The following is a 14868-nucleotide window of genomic DNA, read 5'->3' as shown; positions in this document are numbered from 1 at the left end:
AGCCGTAGGACCGATGTCTCGTGTTACAGCAGGTAAATTCATAGGTCGTGCGCCAAGCATAGGTCTAGATTTTGCAGCCCTTCACTGGCAATGGTGACGTTTCTGTACGAGTGAACATTTTTCGAGCGGGACGTTGAGCAATATATAACCAACTAACAACTAGCCATTTTTGTTCCACGTGCAGAAATGTTAGCCATACTCACAGGCCCTCCAAATGTCTGGGTAGCCTTGATAAGTACAACAGAGAAAGACTTGTAACTCCTATTACAGGGTACCCACCTAGGTGATTAAAAATAATTAAAGGCATTTTACACTGAACTCTGTAACTCTCGACTTACATATAGCTTTGTACACAAAGATCAAAGAGCTTGCTGAGACATTTGAGAATCAATTGAAATATTTTACTTTAAAATAGTTTAGACTCGCTGGACACGTCGTTGTTTTACACGTGCACAGACGGTATGATTAATGATTCAATAAATAAAGGTCATGGCATGTATTTGTTCGTTGCATTGTAAATATCGTCTGTGCACACGTGAAAATATTGAGTGCTCAGTAAACCCCCAAGATAATTTTGAGTAAACTGAAATGTTTTTCGAATATCTCGGGAAGTACTTGGAATATTGTGACGAAATTAGGTGACAAACTAGATGAGTTATATGCAAATGGAAAGTTAACAGTACATACAGTATTAAACGACCCTATCTAACCAGGTATCCGGTAATAAGAGTTATCATAAATATCAACGATACTGTGTACCTGGACGTGTGTGGGAATTGGGGCCATATTGTAGACAATAATTGTATTCAGCATGAGCGTCACTTGATAAAAAAAACATTGGGTGAATGGTTTGATAGACAGTATATATTTTGGCTTAGATTTGTTGTAATAAGTACAATTATAAAAATGCTTTAAATGAGGGATAGTGGGGCTTGTAAATTTTCTATGACGTTCAAATATATCAATCCTATATAACTGTCTACAAAATGTTCCAACTGTTTTAGATTTAATTGAGAAATTATGGGAATAAATTACATCCCATACGGTATATTGTATCCAAATTGTTTATAAAAATTCTAATCTTCATCACGTTTAAAAATAAAGTTTGTACATGCATCAAGTGTCGTGAACTGCAACACTGCAAACGGTACGTAGAGACGATGTACCATGGCATAATTATATCAACTTCTCAGATCAGATAATTATCATGGCATAATTCGCTACATGTAGACGCATCAGATTGTTCACCCTCTAGTGTTTAGTGCAAGGAACGCAATCCGAATTTCCCAACTAGCCACTATTGTACCTTGTTCTTAGATTGATGATTTAATTAAACACTCTGAAATGAAATGTAACTTACAGGCATTAACAAGGGTAACCAAGAGATATAAATAATTAAATGTGCTGGTCAGCCTTGTCTATATTATATCAGTTTGTTCCTAAGTCTGGAATATGCCCGTGTTTCGATCATTAGACGGTAAACCGTGGGTTGAGCCATGGAAGACGGACTTGATCTGGCATTATACGGAGTGTGTGCTGTATCATTATACAGTTTCAGGAATTGCCAAAGGTTCATCACATCGATAGAAACATCCTTAAATATCAAACTCAAAGATCGGCTGTGTTTATGAATAACAGTCAGTAATAGCACACAATACAAGGAATTGACATCTAATCTCGGTTTTATATGCATTAGTAATGAAACCTTCTCTTTTTGATTAAAATATATATTGAGGCAGATCTCGTGATTATATAGATTTTCTATAATTTTAAAGGCATCGCACGATCAATATATGCAGTAACATAACAGATTGGGAAATTTTTTTAATGGTCATATGTTAAGAAAACTGTTTAACGAATGCCTTAAGCCGCAGTTACACTTCACCGGATAACGCTGAAGGATAACATTGTCAATCCGTTCGTCTCCGTTCCTTGTCCATTTCTCTTTCGGCCAACGCGTTCCTTGTCCGGCGAAGTTTGGTTTATCCGGCGGATAGTTTTGACATGTTCAAAACTTGAAATGGACACCATCGGGCTATGGAGTCCGCTTAGTGTACCTTAGCTATGCGTTGTTATGCGTTTTGATTGGGACTCATGCTTTTCTTTCCCAGTACTTAATACAGTTCGCACCCGTTAATGTCCGGCGAACATGAGTCATGGCCAGACTACTACCGGACATGCAGCAGGTCAACCGAAGATGTAATGGACACCAGCCGCATGTTTACGGACAAGAAATGCATGGAACTGGCGAATAACGGTTGTCAAACGGACGTCCACGGGACCGGTGTCCGTTCGTCTATCGTTGAAAAAATGTTACATTAGTTTCTCATGAGTCCCACATTTGTTTACTTGTTCGTAATTCAGACGCTAGTGTCCGTTAATAGAGCCTTCGGGAACCAGACAGGGTTTCCTACCTGTGCATCTTGGGCGGTCTGCTCTTCTCCAGCACTGTCCATGACAGAGGGAGGATATGGGGGTCTTGTAGTTTTCCCCCGTGTTCTGCTTTTACCCTTCCCAACATATGTAGACCTTTTTGGAGGCATCATGGAAATATGTCAGCAAGGGTGATAAGTCTAGAAAGATATTTTATATTAATTAGCATATTAGTAAAGTGCATGGATCATTTTGAAACATTTAGTGGGATATCGGTGGGAATATTTCCAATGGTAGAAATGTCTCTAATTGCAGTAATTATGTCACTACGATGGAATATTTCTGCCACCCACTTGTCAGATAATACGCAAGTTTTGAGATACGCCCGGGTTATATCCCTTTCAGAGAACTTTCCTATACAGTAAGGCGCGAAAACAATTTGTTTCCACGCGGGATGTGAAACAAATTAGTGAATGTACACTGCAAGTTCTCATTCACAGGTCATGTACATCTCCCGAATTGGCTGGTACACAAACCAAGAAATAAGTATTCAAGGGGTAAATAAACACGTGAAAAGCATATCATATGTCATTGTTCATATACCACATCTAGGATATTACTTGCAAATATGACATTGTTTTCCATACTTTTTATGTTTTCATTCTTGAGTGTAGATGCAGTCTATTCCATATAGACAGTCGGAATAGCACAAATCCATCTCCTAAACGGAAGAGATCTTATCTTGAAACTTGCGTATTACTTTAACTTATCATATCTTTGTGTCAACTTGTCAGATTTTTGTATTGACTTTTCAGATACATGTAATAATCTCGAAAACAGGACCTCGGAATCTTGCCAGAAAGGTAAGCTTATGTCATTAAAAACCTTCCGCTTGTTAGCATACCCGTAATTTTTTGACAAATTGCGATAAAGATCGGACAAGTCGAAAATCTTTTCTTACAAGTCAACATAAATGTCTGACAAGTCGAAGAGAAGATCGGACAAGTCAACATAACGTTTTAACATGTAGACATAAACCCCTGACAAGTCAACACAAAATGTCAGACAAGTCGACATAAAATGTGATAGTATATTTATAAATTTGTAAATCAAAATTGACGAATAATATCTAACGAGTTATTGAAATCGACCTCTTAAAGTCAACAAGATAAATCAACGAAAGCTGACCACTTGTTGCTTTTATTGCTGAATTCATAAATATAATATATTGTTTCCGCAACTAGGCATTACATCTTAGATGACTTGTATATGTACCCCATGTATTGAACGAGTCGATAACAGCAAGTTATCTTCCGTAAAATATGTCATAATTTATAGGATAAGGATACAATATCTGTCTAAAAATAAACTCATTATTTTATTACGATATATAGAACGTTGAAATGGAACTTGTTAAAGTTCTTGGTGACAAGTTATGATGTACTATATCATGTCGTCATTATGAAATCGTCCTAATAATCTTGTTATACCGAACGAGGATATTTATCTCGACATGTTGCAATACAACACAACATGTGGCGGATATACATTTACGTTATATTTCGATGTCCTGTTTTCAAGATTATTATCTAACAAGTCGACAGAAAGATCTGGGAAGTTAATATAATTATCTAACAAATTGACATAAAGATCTGACAAATTAATATAATTATCTGACAAGTGGATCACAGACATTTCGTAAATAAATTTTATTTTGTCCGTTTTCGGAATCCATATTTTGTTTGTGTTACGTCGCTTCGAAAAGTTTTCACTCGTATTGAGACGTCAGCAGTGAAGTGACCTATGATAAGGGCCGAAGCAGCAAGGCTACGTCTACTGCGACACCGTTCCTCCGTTTTTAGGAATGAGAGTACGAAACCCCCGCACGCGTAACCCGGACGCAGTTTACCCCAAGATTGAGCGGAGGTATAAATGTCTAGGTGTTGCGTGATTGGCTAATATCAAGAGTGACATTATTCGGAATTGAAAGAAATATTATAGAGGTTCAAATTAATTGTCAGGATGAAAAATTATCGCACAAAATCGACAAATGATTGAGGAAATTACCATGGTAGGGGTGTGCTTAAAATGAAGGGTGAAATTTACTGCAGATTGCTATGTGTTGTAAAAAAGTACAAATATGGCCTATAAAAGGCACGGGACCCTATCTAATTTTTGTCGTTTTTTATCAACGCTTGGAATGAACTTTGAAATGTTTGCGGTCATTTGTTTAAAATTAATATAGTTAATTAGTGAGAGGGTCAAAGGTTAGCATTGGGAAATGAATTGGTACTCTTTTCCCTATAAGGTAATGCATCGTTTATAATGGTTGATATCATGGCTCAGTTGTCTGGTAGTATGCGGTAGTTCCGACATTGCTCCAAAGCATTACGTGACTCAGACTACTTGTTAATCTGAATTCAGCTCTTGAGACCGTGCACGGAGATCATTTATTGTTCGTTAGTACTTTTTCTGTATGACAGCCTTTTGTTTTTGGATCATTATTATAAGTTGAGCAAGATCTGCTGTAAAAATATTGGACAATTTTGTTGTCGGAGTAACGTATGTTACAGACACATGCTATTGAAGAAATATTGGATATTTCTGCAAAAAAAACCGGTTGTAAATCAAGTACGCATTGACAACCTCAATTTATCGTTGGAATGTAGCGCTGTTTAACATGATTCGGGTCACTCCTGCCGAGTGTAAAGCGTAGATTTAAACATTGAGGTGAGTTCTTTCAAACTCTGGTCTTGACAGTGACTTGTAAAAGGTTCGATTCCTGTTTGGACCGCAGCTAATACGTAATAAAGTATTGATTTCTCCTAGATCCCTGTCAATAGAAGCAAAATCTTATGCAAGACCAACACCAGAATAAATCGCACACATTCACCGATCAATTCAAAATTACTGTGCCTCTGACGAATTCTGAATTAACAACATATAACATTGCTTAAATCATTTGAATCAAACTTTCCTTTTAATGTCTGCATTTTAGGTGCGTTTATGGGATATGCTTACAAACCAAATATCATATTTGCATTAATGATTTTAGGGATGTAGCGACAAGAATCCAAATTAGACCGTTGTATTTGACTGTTTGCTTTACAGAGGAAAATTAGTTAATTGATAGATTCTATAGACACAGATATTGGAACAGAAAAGCGAATGAAAAAGACACGGTTATGTAGCCCCCTCATCATTATAAGTGGCATACCAGACCTAGGATCTTTTGACAAATATAGGTGTGGTATTTTTCTAGTTTTAATATCGTAAATGTCACATAAGGACAACCAATATCGTTCTGAACAAGCTAATATCTACCAACACGTGACAAGCATTCAATAATTGATACGAATGAACTTCGCCTTTAAGGAATGCGTCTCTTGAGTGTGATGAACTAGCTAGCAAGACTGCAGTTCATCAGAGGTATAATAAGGACATTCGTTAAACAGTAGCAACGCTCTTAAAACTAACACATTCCGCGTCAACAACCTCTATATAAATGAACATACATGCATGTTTTGTTAAGTTTTATCGCATCGATTGTCTTCAATGCACATATGCACGCATTTTCGTTGACCATATATTGCGTATCTATTTTGCACGCATTTTCGTTGACTAGAAACTGTCATGTACCCCGTATTCTTTGAATATCACCGCAGGAATAAAAAGGATGTATTATTTACATGTATCAATGTACATGTACATATGTTATACACTTTATGCAAATTATGCATTTAACTCAGTCGGATTAAAAAGTAATCAAGCTAATTTACAATTTAATTATGTATTCTCCGAGTCGGATAGTGAACGCCCCATTTCGAAAGGTTTTTGATCACGTGAGGTTGCACGCGGAATTTCGAAAGTAATCAACTATAAAGCAACGCGAAAGCGTGTATGACCTGCAGGCTGTGGACGGGGCATACAGACCGTCAGACGAAACAGGGTAGAGAGAACCACTTTGAGCAATAGAAGGGAATTTGAATTCAAAATGAAATCACAATTCAGTACGACTATATTCCGTAACTCCCATCATGTTTTCTCGCGCACTTGCGCACAACGACCATAAACGTCACTCCTTCATAAATATGCACTAGAAAATCATCATTTCTCCTTACATTGAGTAGATAAGTACTCCTTTGATACCCACATAGTTTGTCGAAATTGACCAATCGTATCAGTTTTAACAGTTTATCATACTGGAAAAAATACTGGTCTAGTTTTTAACATCAAACAATTCACTGTTTAATACGGTACATATACCTTTAAAGAGGTATAAGACACCAAAGAAATTGATATGGATGAAAAGTGGAGGATATGTACAATAATAATTTGAAATTTAAAAAATTCAAATTTACCGTAGTAAGTCAAAAATACAGTTTTAGTAATAAAAAAAAAATTAAACCCCCTGCTATTAATTACAGATAAGTAATCGACACATTAACTAAGCGATCAGAATAAAAGGAATATACAAATATTGCTGATATTTATATAAATGGAAGTCCACCATTATGACGATGTAGAGCATCTCCTTAAAACCAATAAAAGAATAATAAGTTATATAAATGTACTCGGTAACATATATAAACTAATGTTATACTTCTACAAGCTCTCTTCTATTTCCAACTATACCGAGAAAGAATAATGGGAACTTTTGCGAAATAAAACAATTGCTGGACTCGTCTTAAATTTAGTTAAGTGAATCCATCACCAATGTTAGAACATGGATGGTCGCCCAGAGAATGTATTCCATTACTATTCTAAACATAGAAACTATTCAACAGCACCCCTCTCCGAATTCCATTTCATAAATATTAAGTCATTAGTCTCCCAAAGCAACTTCACCCGTAAATTTCCCATATAGAGGAGGCCAAGTATTCCGGCCTGCACGAACTCAGTTTTTACCTACTGCAACCCACATCATTCTAAGCATGACTTTTGTTCTTAATGAACACGCTTCACGTGTAACTAAATAGTGGCTTAACAGCACAAACAACCGACTAAGCATGGCTTTTGTTCTCAATGAGCGCGCTGAATAGTGACTTAACAGCACAAACAATAAAGGAGATCACCACCACAGATGCGTAAAATCACTTGCATACTTCCAGGAACGATATTAGGCAACACTAAATCAAGCGAAAATTGTAAATTAAATAAACCCAGTTTTTACTATACCGACCCGCGATATGCTGGTAATTCAGAAGAATGCAAAAAGGTCATGACTTCAAAATTATTACGGACGGTTGTAGGATAAACCGAATTCACTGATTTGCTTTAGAAATTATCTACTGTAAGTATGTTAATTGTGGGAACCTGTTTTTGTTTTCAATTATCTTATTTAACAAATAATTGTATAATTCTGTTTTAATTAAATGATCACAGGATTCATAAAAGGAACTTTGCTCCCCCCAAAAAAGTCTTCATTACGAAATATTGATGACAGTAGTTTTTCGTTTAATGACCTCCCGTCTACTGAGGAAGCTGTTATTGGCGTTTCTCTTCTAATTCTGCAGAATTCTCTATCAGCTATGATTGCACAGGTAAACCATTAAAATTTAATTTGTGCTACATGCGTACGCAATTTCCAAATATTCCCTTTGACGGTAGATATAATCGTGCTAACCGCTCGGATTTTCACGTGCCTAGTCTCAATTACGCCTTTCAAGTCTTCGGTAGAAGAACTATTATTCACTTATGTAGGAGTACCATTATTTCATTTGTTTATTGATAAAGTAGCACGTTATTGGATATTGCCAACTTTGATATGTATTTGTTTCATAATCATTGTTGAAAAAAAAAAAAATTGTTCAATTTGACAGAAAGGTTATTGAATAATTTCAAAAATTTTGAAAACGAAAATCTTCTTAACTGAACAGACACAGTTTTTGATTTAAACACCATTATGAACTACCCTGTTGCCCCCCCCCCTTTCGGGGGATTCATACTTTGAACAACCTTAATACACCCTGCATGATTTACCAGGTTTATTGTTATTACATATTCATGTATGCACCTTGTGTAACCTTATTCTCGAATCCGCACTATATGAAGATGCACGTATATTAATTTAATCATATGATTTTATCTTTAATATCGATTAAATTACGACAGATAATAGCAAGACAAGATTGCTACGCTTAGCCATGTCCTCCGCCGCCGCAAAAAAGTCCCATAACTCCTGTACAATTTGTCGAATCAAAATGGCGGCTCAAATATGATCAACTACACATGGTGACTATCAATCCTACAAAATTTGAACAAAATCCGTTGAGCGATTTCGAAGGAGCTGCGTCCACAAAGTCAAGTTGAACGGACGGACGGGCGGACACCAGTGTTTCTATGTCCCATTCCGCGTTACGAAGGGGGATAAGAATTGGTTTCGTTTATGAAATATGAGTTGGTTTATTTTGTGGTAAATGTGTGTGTTGTTTTTTCTAGAACTGTGAACACAAAGTTAACGACATAGAGAAACTAATACCCGGAAGTTTAAAGCAATATGAGCAACTGAAAACGAGACTCAATTGTCGGCTTAGGAACCAACTAGACAGTGCATGTACTAATTAATAAAGGTCATGTAGATAGCATACAGGTATTGGGTGGTTACAACGTCTAGCAAGAAAATGTAATTTAGACTATAATTGTTTGCTGACTTTGTTGTATATCACTGACAGGACATCCTGCTTCATAACCAATTCACCCTCTCGAAAGCAAGTAAAAGGCAATTGAATCCCAAGCAAATAGTCCAGACTAGATGATTTTGTTACCGATAATTGACCATCGTTTGCGCTTTTCTGATGTTGCTTCGGAGGGGCTTGAGAGTAAGTGCTCTGTTCACCAGAGGGGGTATCGGGTCTCATCTATCATCCTGTAAATTGGTTCATGACATTCGACTATTTGTCGGGGCTTTTCCAGTGACTGAGACGACTGGTATGGGGGTATTTGTCATGCAATCTAGATGTCGTTATTTCAGGAACAGCAGTCTACTCGTGTAATGAAACTATTACTTTCCATTTCTAAGTAATTGGTCAATTATACAATCGTACTAGTACTCGAGCCGCACTAATTTGTCTCCAAAATTAAAGAATACATTGAAAACACTTTTTAGGGTGAATGAACACGATTCCAAACTGACGGAATTCAGTAATGCATATTCTTTTCCAATGACCAAATAAATAAATCAAAGGGAGAAAAAAACAGTGTTGATAGATGCGACATATATTCCGCAAAAGAGATACGATAATTCTTCCTTAAAATACTTCTTGGAAAAATTCGATAGCACTATAATGATACCAATAACTCTCTCCTTGGGAAATGGTGTTAAAGATTTAGATGTCGGCCATAAATTCAAAAGATTTAGATGTCGGCCATAAATTGATGTTAGAATCTTATAATGTATAATCAATGAATCTGGGGTGGTACAATTTCATCCCTCGTCTGTCGGACATCCATATATCAGGGTATGTTACAAGGAGAACATAGTTCTTGGACATCTAGATATCCGAGTAGTGGTCAGAGACTTGTGGTTGTTACCAGAAGCCTGTTGTGGCTGGATATTTAGATTTCTGCATATGCCTTGGGATTTGAATCTCTCTGTTGTAAATATAGTTATATTTTAGATTGGGATTCGAGTCACACATGTATATCTCTTGGATATTTGCACGTGCATATCTAAAAATGGGATTTGGGTGTTTTACTTGAACCACGACAGACTTCAGACATGCATGGTTCCTAGAACATTCTTATAGCACAATTACCCAACATGTCCAATGAGCGGATTTAGAATTATGTGAATTCAAACATCTCCCAAATGAGTAATCTAATTTTACATGCCAAGACATCGCTATCCATGTATCAAAACAGGCTACGACTGAATGTAACTGATGAATGAAGTCGGAATGTCTCATGTACATGTAGTTATCAGCTTGTCAAAATTCTTCTGGCAGAAACGTCGTGCATCATTTGACAATCAAAACTTTCAGCTCATGCACAAGATATCGGTACATGTAACTGAAACAGAACTTTGAAAATAATGAACTGGGTATTCATAAGACTACAATTACTTATTAATGTTTGGTGCTTGCTTAGTTGAGAGGTGAAACTATATATAAATATTTAGTTACTTAATAATGGTTGGTGCTTGCTTAGTTGAGAGGTGAAAGTCTATATAAATATTTGGTTACTTATTAATGTTTGGTGCTTGCTTAGTTGAGAGGTGAAACTATATATAAATATTTGGTTACTTATTAATGGTTGGTGCTTGCTTAGTTGAGAGGTGAAAGTCTATACACAAGTACATACATGTAAGTTTTGCAAAATCTGAAAATAGCTTTGCAACAGCAATTTTGCAACACATACATGTAGCGAGAAGCAGAATGGGTTTGATTTGAAATACGAATTGTTTTTAGTTAGTCGGTTCCGGATTCAGTAGCCTATTTTCTGTCGCAAAGGAATTACAAATCAATCACAAAGACAGAACTACTCTGAAACTGAAATCTAACTGGAAAGGAACACGTGTCCGTTCAACGGTGACTTACGTCACATAAACCGTTTGGAAGGAAGTCTGCCGATTTTTAATTTTCTCACGTTAGTAAGCGGCCTGAAATGTAGCCATTTCCCCCTGTTATCGATTATCTGTTAAGATTAACGTAGAAATAAAACATAGTATATATTGCAATTAAGATAAATACACGAAATGAAGTCCGTGCATTTTACTTCCTGCCTTTGTCGGTGTTTTATGGTCAGCGTTGATTGAGCCGGGTCCTGTATCGTCAGTTTTACACAAACTGTCGTAACTAGCGCCAATAAAACTTATATTTATCGTGAAAGGGACCTCGATCGGCCTGGCCAAAGAGTCACCCATCTAAGGGCTTTGCTCCCACTGTCGTAAATTGAAAAGTGAATTACTACTGAATTCCGGACATAAGGAAAGACCGACAATGAGGCTTTGATGAAATGCCCGGATGTAGAGACACTCTCGTCTTGCACATGCTGTTTTGTTTTATTAATGAAGTTTGTTTTTTTTTTACTTTTCTGCTTGTCCTGTTCATCTGGACTCTATCGTTGTGAAGCTATCAAGCTATCGCTTACATTCTAACAATTTCTCAAAGCGCTGGAGAACGTATTGAAAACAGAGGAGTTGACAGCAAAATTAAGAATTATTGGAGTAGAAATAATCACGTTATCCTAATTGGCCATGATTTGCCATTTATCATACACGATTCAACGAAATGAATTCCAACTTCCCTTTTGGCAGCTATTCCTTGAGTGTGGTTGCACAAATATAGAAATCTTATTCATTCTTCATCTAAAATTTCATAATTTTTCAACACCAGCATGCAATTTGGTTCTTGATTACTCTCTCTCTCTCTCTCTCTTACTCTAGTATGCCTGGGGTTTGTAAAGCCGTGTAAACGAAACCTGATGTTAACTAGTGTTTCAACAAACGGTAAAAATATAAGAAAGATGATGTTTTAAAGATAGGGAAGAAATCGTGGTATTTTACTGCAATCTAAATTCGACTGGGGAATTCTCCAGTATTGCGTATTCACAACCCACAGGTGACTAAATCGAACGCGCCTACCATGTTAATGACAGTGTTCTGAGTAACATTGCACTGTAACAGGCAACTAATTCACAAGAGGTGCACTAGCATTTTCGTAACATCCATAACATTTGGATTGCAAATCGTTTATACAGAAGGAGCTTTAGTGGAAATAAAACTAAAATGCTTATGACATACCAGTCATTTGGTTCAGATTAAATGCAGGGGAAAATTTCTGCTTACTTGCATTGAATCACTGAAATGGAGGCGAACGACTTTAATACATTAAAACAATTTTCAAAAGCATCAGATGCGTACATATTACATAGGCAACATTAAAATAATACTCAGGAGCATTAAAATCCAAACACGTTGAATACAACACCAAAGCAATACCGAGACCCATTAGAGTCCGTACCTGTTAAATGCAACATTACAATTCCCTGACGTTCTGCAATCCGTAAATGTTGTACACATCATTAAAACAATATCCAGGAGCAACCGAATCAGTCAAATTGAAATGATATTCAGACGCAATAGAGTCTATACGAATTAGATACAACATTAAAACAGTGCTCAAAAGCATTATGATATGTGCAAATTAAACACAAAATTAAAACAATACCAGATTGTACATACAACATAAGAACAATATTCAGAAAGGCTCGAATTCGTACAAATTAGATATATTGCAGAACCATTCAGAATCGATATAAATTAGACGCATCATTAAAACAATACTCAGAAATGTTACAAGCCATGTATATTAAAAACAGCTTTCCGAACCATTAGACGGGGTGTTAATATTTTATAGTTACTGTAATGCACAGTACATTTGTGAGTACTTTAGAGTCCTGGTGTAGTATTTGTGAGTACTTTAGAGTCCTGGTGTAGTATTTGTGAGTACTTTAGAGTCCTGGTGTAGTATTTGTGTGTACTTTAGAGTCCTGGTGTAGTATTTGTGAGTACTTTAGAGTCCTGGTGTAGTATTTGTGAGCACTTTAGAGTCCTGGTGTAGTATTTGTGAGTACTTTAGAGTCCTGGTGTAGTATTTGTGTGTACTTTAGAAACTTGGTGTAGTATTTGTGAGTACTTTAGAGTCCTGGTGTAGTATTTGTGTGTACTTTAGAAACTTGGTGTAGTATTTGTGAGTACTTTAGAGTCCTGGTGTAGTATTTGTGTGTACTTTAGAAACTTGGTGTAGTATTTGTGAGTACTTTAGAGTCCTGGTGTAGTATTTGTGAGTACTTTAGAGTCCTGGTGTAGTATTTGTGTGTACTTTAGAAACTTGGTGTAGTATTTGTGAGTACTTTAGAGTCCTGGTGTAGTATTTGTGTGTACTTTAGAAACTTGGTGTAGTATTTGTGAGTACTTTAGAGTCCTGGTGTAGTATTTGTGTGTACTTTAGAAACTTGGTGTAGTATTTGTGAGTACTTTAGAGTCCTGGTGTAGTATTTGTGTGTACTTTAGAAACTTGGTGTAGTATTTGTGAGTACTTTAGAGTCCTGGTGTAGTATTTGTGAGTACTTTAGAGTCCTGGTGTAGTATTTGTGAGTACTTTAGAGTCCTGGTGTAGTATTTGTGAGTACTTTAGAGTCCTGGTGTAGTATTTGTGAGTACTTTAGAGTCCTGGTGTAGTATTTGTGAGTACTTAAGAGTCCTGGTGTAGTATTTGTGAGTACTTTAGAGTCCTGGTGTAGTAGCTTGAAAATACGGATGTATATTTAATTGCTGTTATAAAATTTAGAATTAAGGATTATCTCCCTCATGCATAGCTCTTATCCTTGGACGAATTTGGCTCCACTTGTTTGGCACGCTGTTTTTGGCTATATTTAGATCTAAAACTTCATAGTTATTTCAGATTTCAAACATTTCGGTTGAGCATCACTGAAGAGACATTATTTGTCGAAATGCGCATCTGGTGCATCAAAATTGGTACCGTATAAGTTTTACATTATGACTCCTGGGTCGAGGCCTCTGCTGGTGGACTGTTAGTCCCCGAGAGTCTCTACAGCCCAGTAGCTAAGTACTTCGTTACTAGCTTGAAAATACGGATGTATATTTAATTGCTGTTATAAAATTTAGAAATTCATTTCAAAATTAAGGATTATCTCCCTCATGCATAGCTCTTATCCTTGGACGAATTTGGCTCCACTTGTTTGGCACGCTGTTTTTGGCTATATTTAGATCTAAAACTTCATAGTTATTTCGGATTTCAAACCTTTCGGTTGATCATCACTGAAGAGACGTTATTTGTCGAAATGCGCATCTGGTGCATCAAAATTGGTACCGTATAAGTTTTACATTTGTGAGTACTTTAGAGTCATGGTGTAGTATTTGTGAGTACTTTAGAGTCCAGGTGTAGTATTTGTGAGTACTTTAGAGTCCTGATGTAGTATCTGTGATGTACATTGCATGGAGTACATGTTTGCATGAATATCGTTTGCAACTGTCAATGAGGGTACAAAGCAAGACAAAGAAAGGTGAAGATAACGAACAGTGATCAACCTCATCAATCCCATAAGCAATACAAAATAGAGAGTTGGGCAAACACGGATCCCTGAACACACAATGTAAGATAATCCTGAAGGTATAAAAATCTTTTATTTTGAAGTATTTTATGTAGCTTTCAGACAAGATTTTCGCATACTCAAGATGTTTTTAAAACCGATTCTCTAATGGTCCTCAGACCCGCTTCATCTCCTTCAATGATGCACTAAAATGCGCATTACCATCGAATCGACATCAATCACGAAACTGGCTTTTCCACAAGCTGTTGTTTTTCTGCCTCGCTAATATTGCATGGAAGCTTCATTAAATGGTCTGTAATTGTAATTACAGTATTATCAACGGTGGCGAAGTTTCCTCGTAAAGAAGGCTAAATCTGGTTAAAGAACTAATCATTGAAGAAAAAACTTCCATTATTTTAAGAAAATACCCCAATTGATTTT

At 36.4% G+C, this 14868-nt stretch overlaps 1 protein-coding gene across 3 annotated transcripts in view; it reads left to right on the top strand.

Moving 5' to 3' along the window:
• LOC125663890 (neuropeptide S receptor-like) overlaps positions 1-14868 on the top strand; it is a 42033-nt gene that overhangs the window by 6139 nt on the left and 21026 nt on the right. For 2 of the 3 annotated variants that reach the window (XM_048896314.2, XM_048896315.2), the window contains exon 2: positions 3189-3236. The exons of the other annotated variant lie outside the window; for it this stretch is intronic. The gene's annotated coding sequence lies outside the window, so the exon portion shown is untranslated. The remainder of the gene's footprint in view (positions 1-3188; positions 3237-14868) is intronic. 3 annotated transcript variants of the gene reach the window in all.

Source organism: Ostrea edulis, chromosome 1 (genome assembly GCF_947568905.1).
Source record: "Ostrea edulis chromosome 1, xbOstEdul1.1, whole genome shotgun sequence".
In the NCBI taxonomy this organism is placed as follows: domain Eukaryota; kingdom Metazoa; phylum Mollusca; class Bivalvia; order Ostreida; family Ostreidae; genus Ostrea; species Ostrea edulis.
The sequence above is the reverse complement of the archived record's forward strand: the minus strand, read 5'-3'. Positions and strand labels throughout refer to the sequence as shown.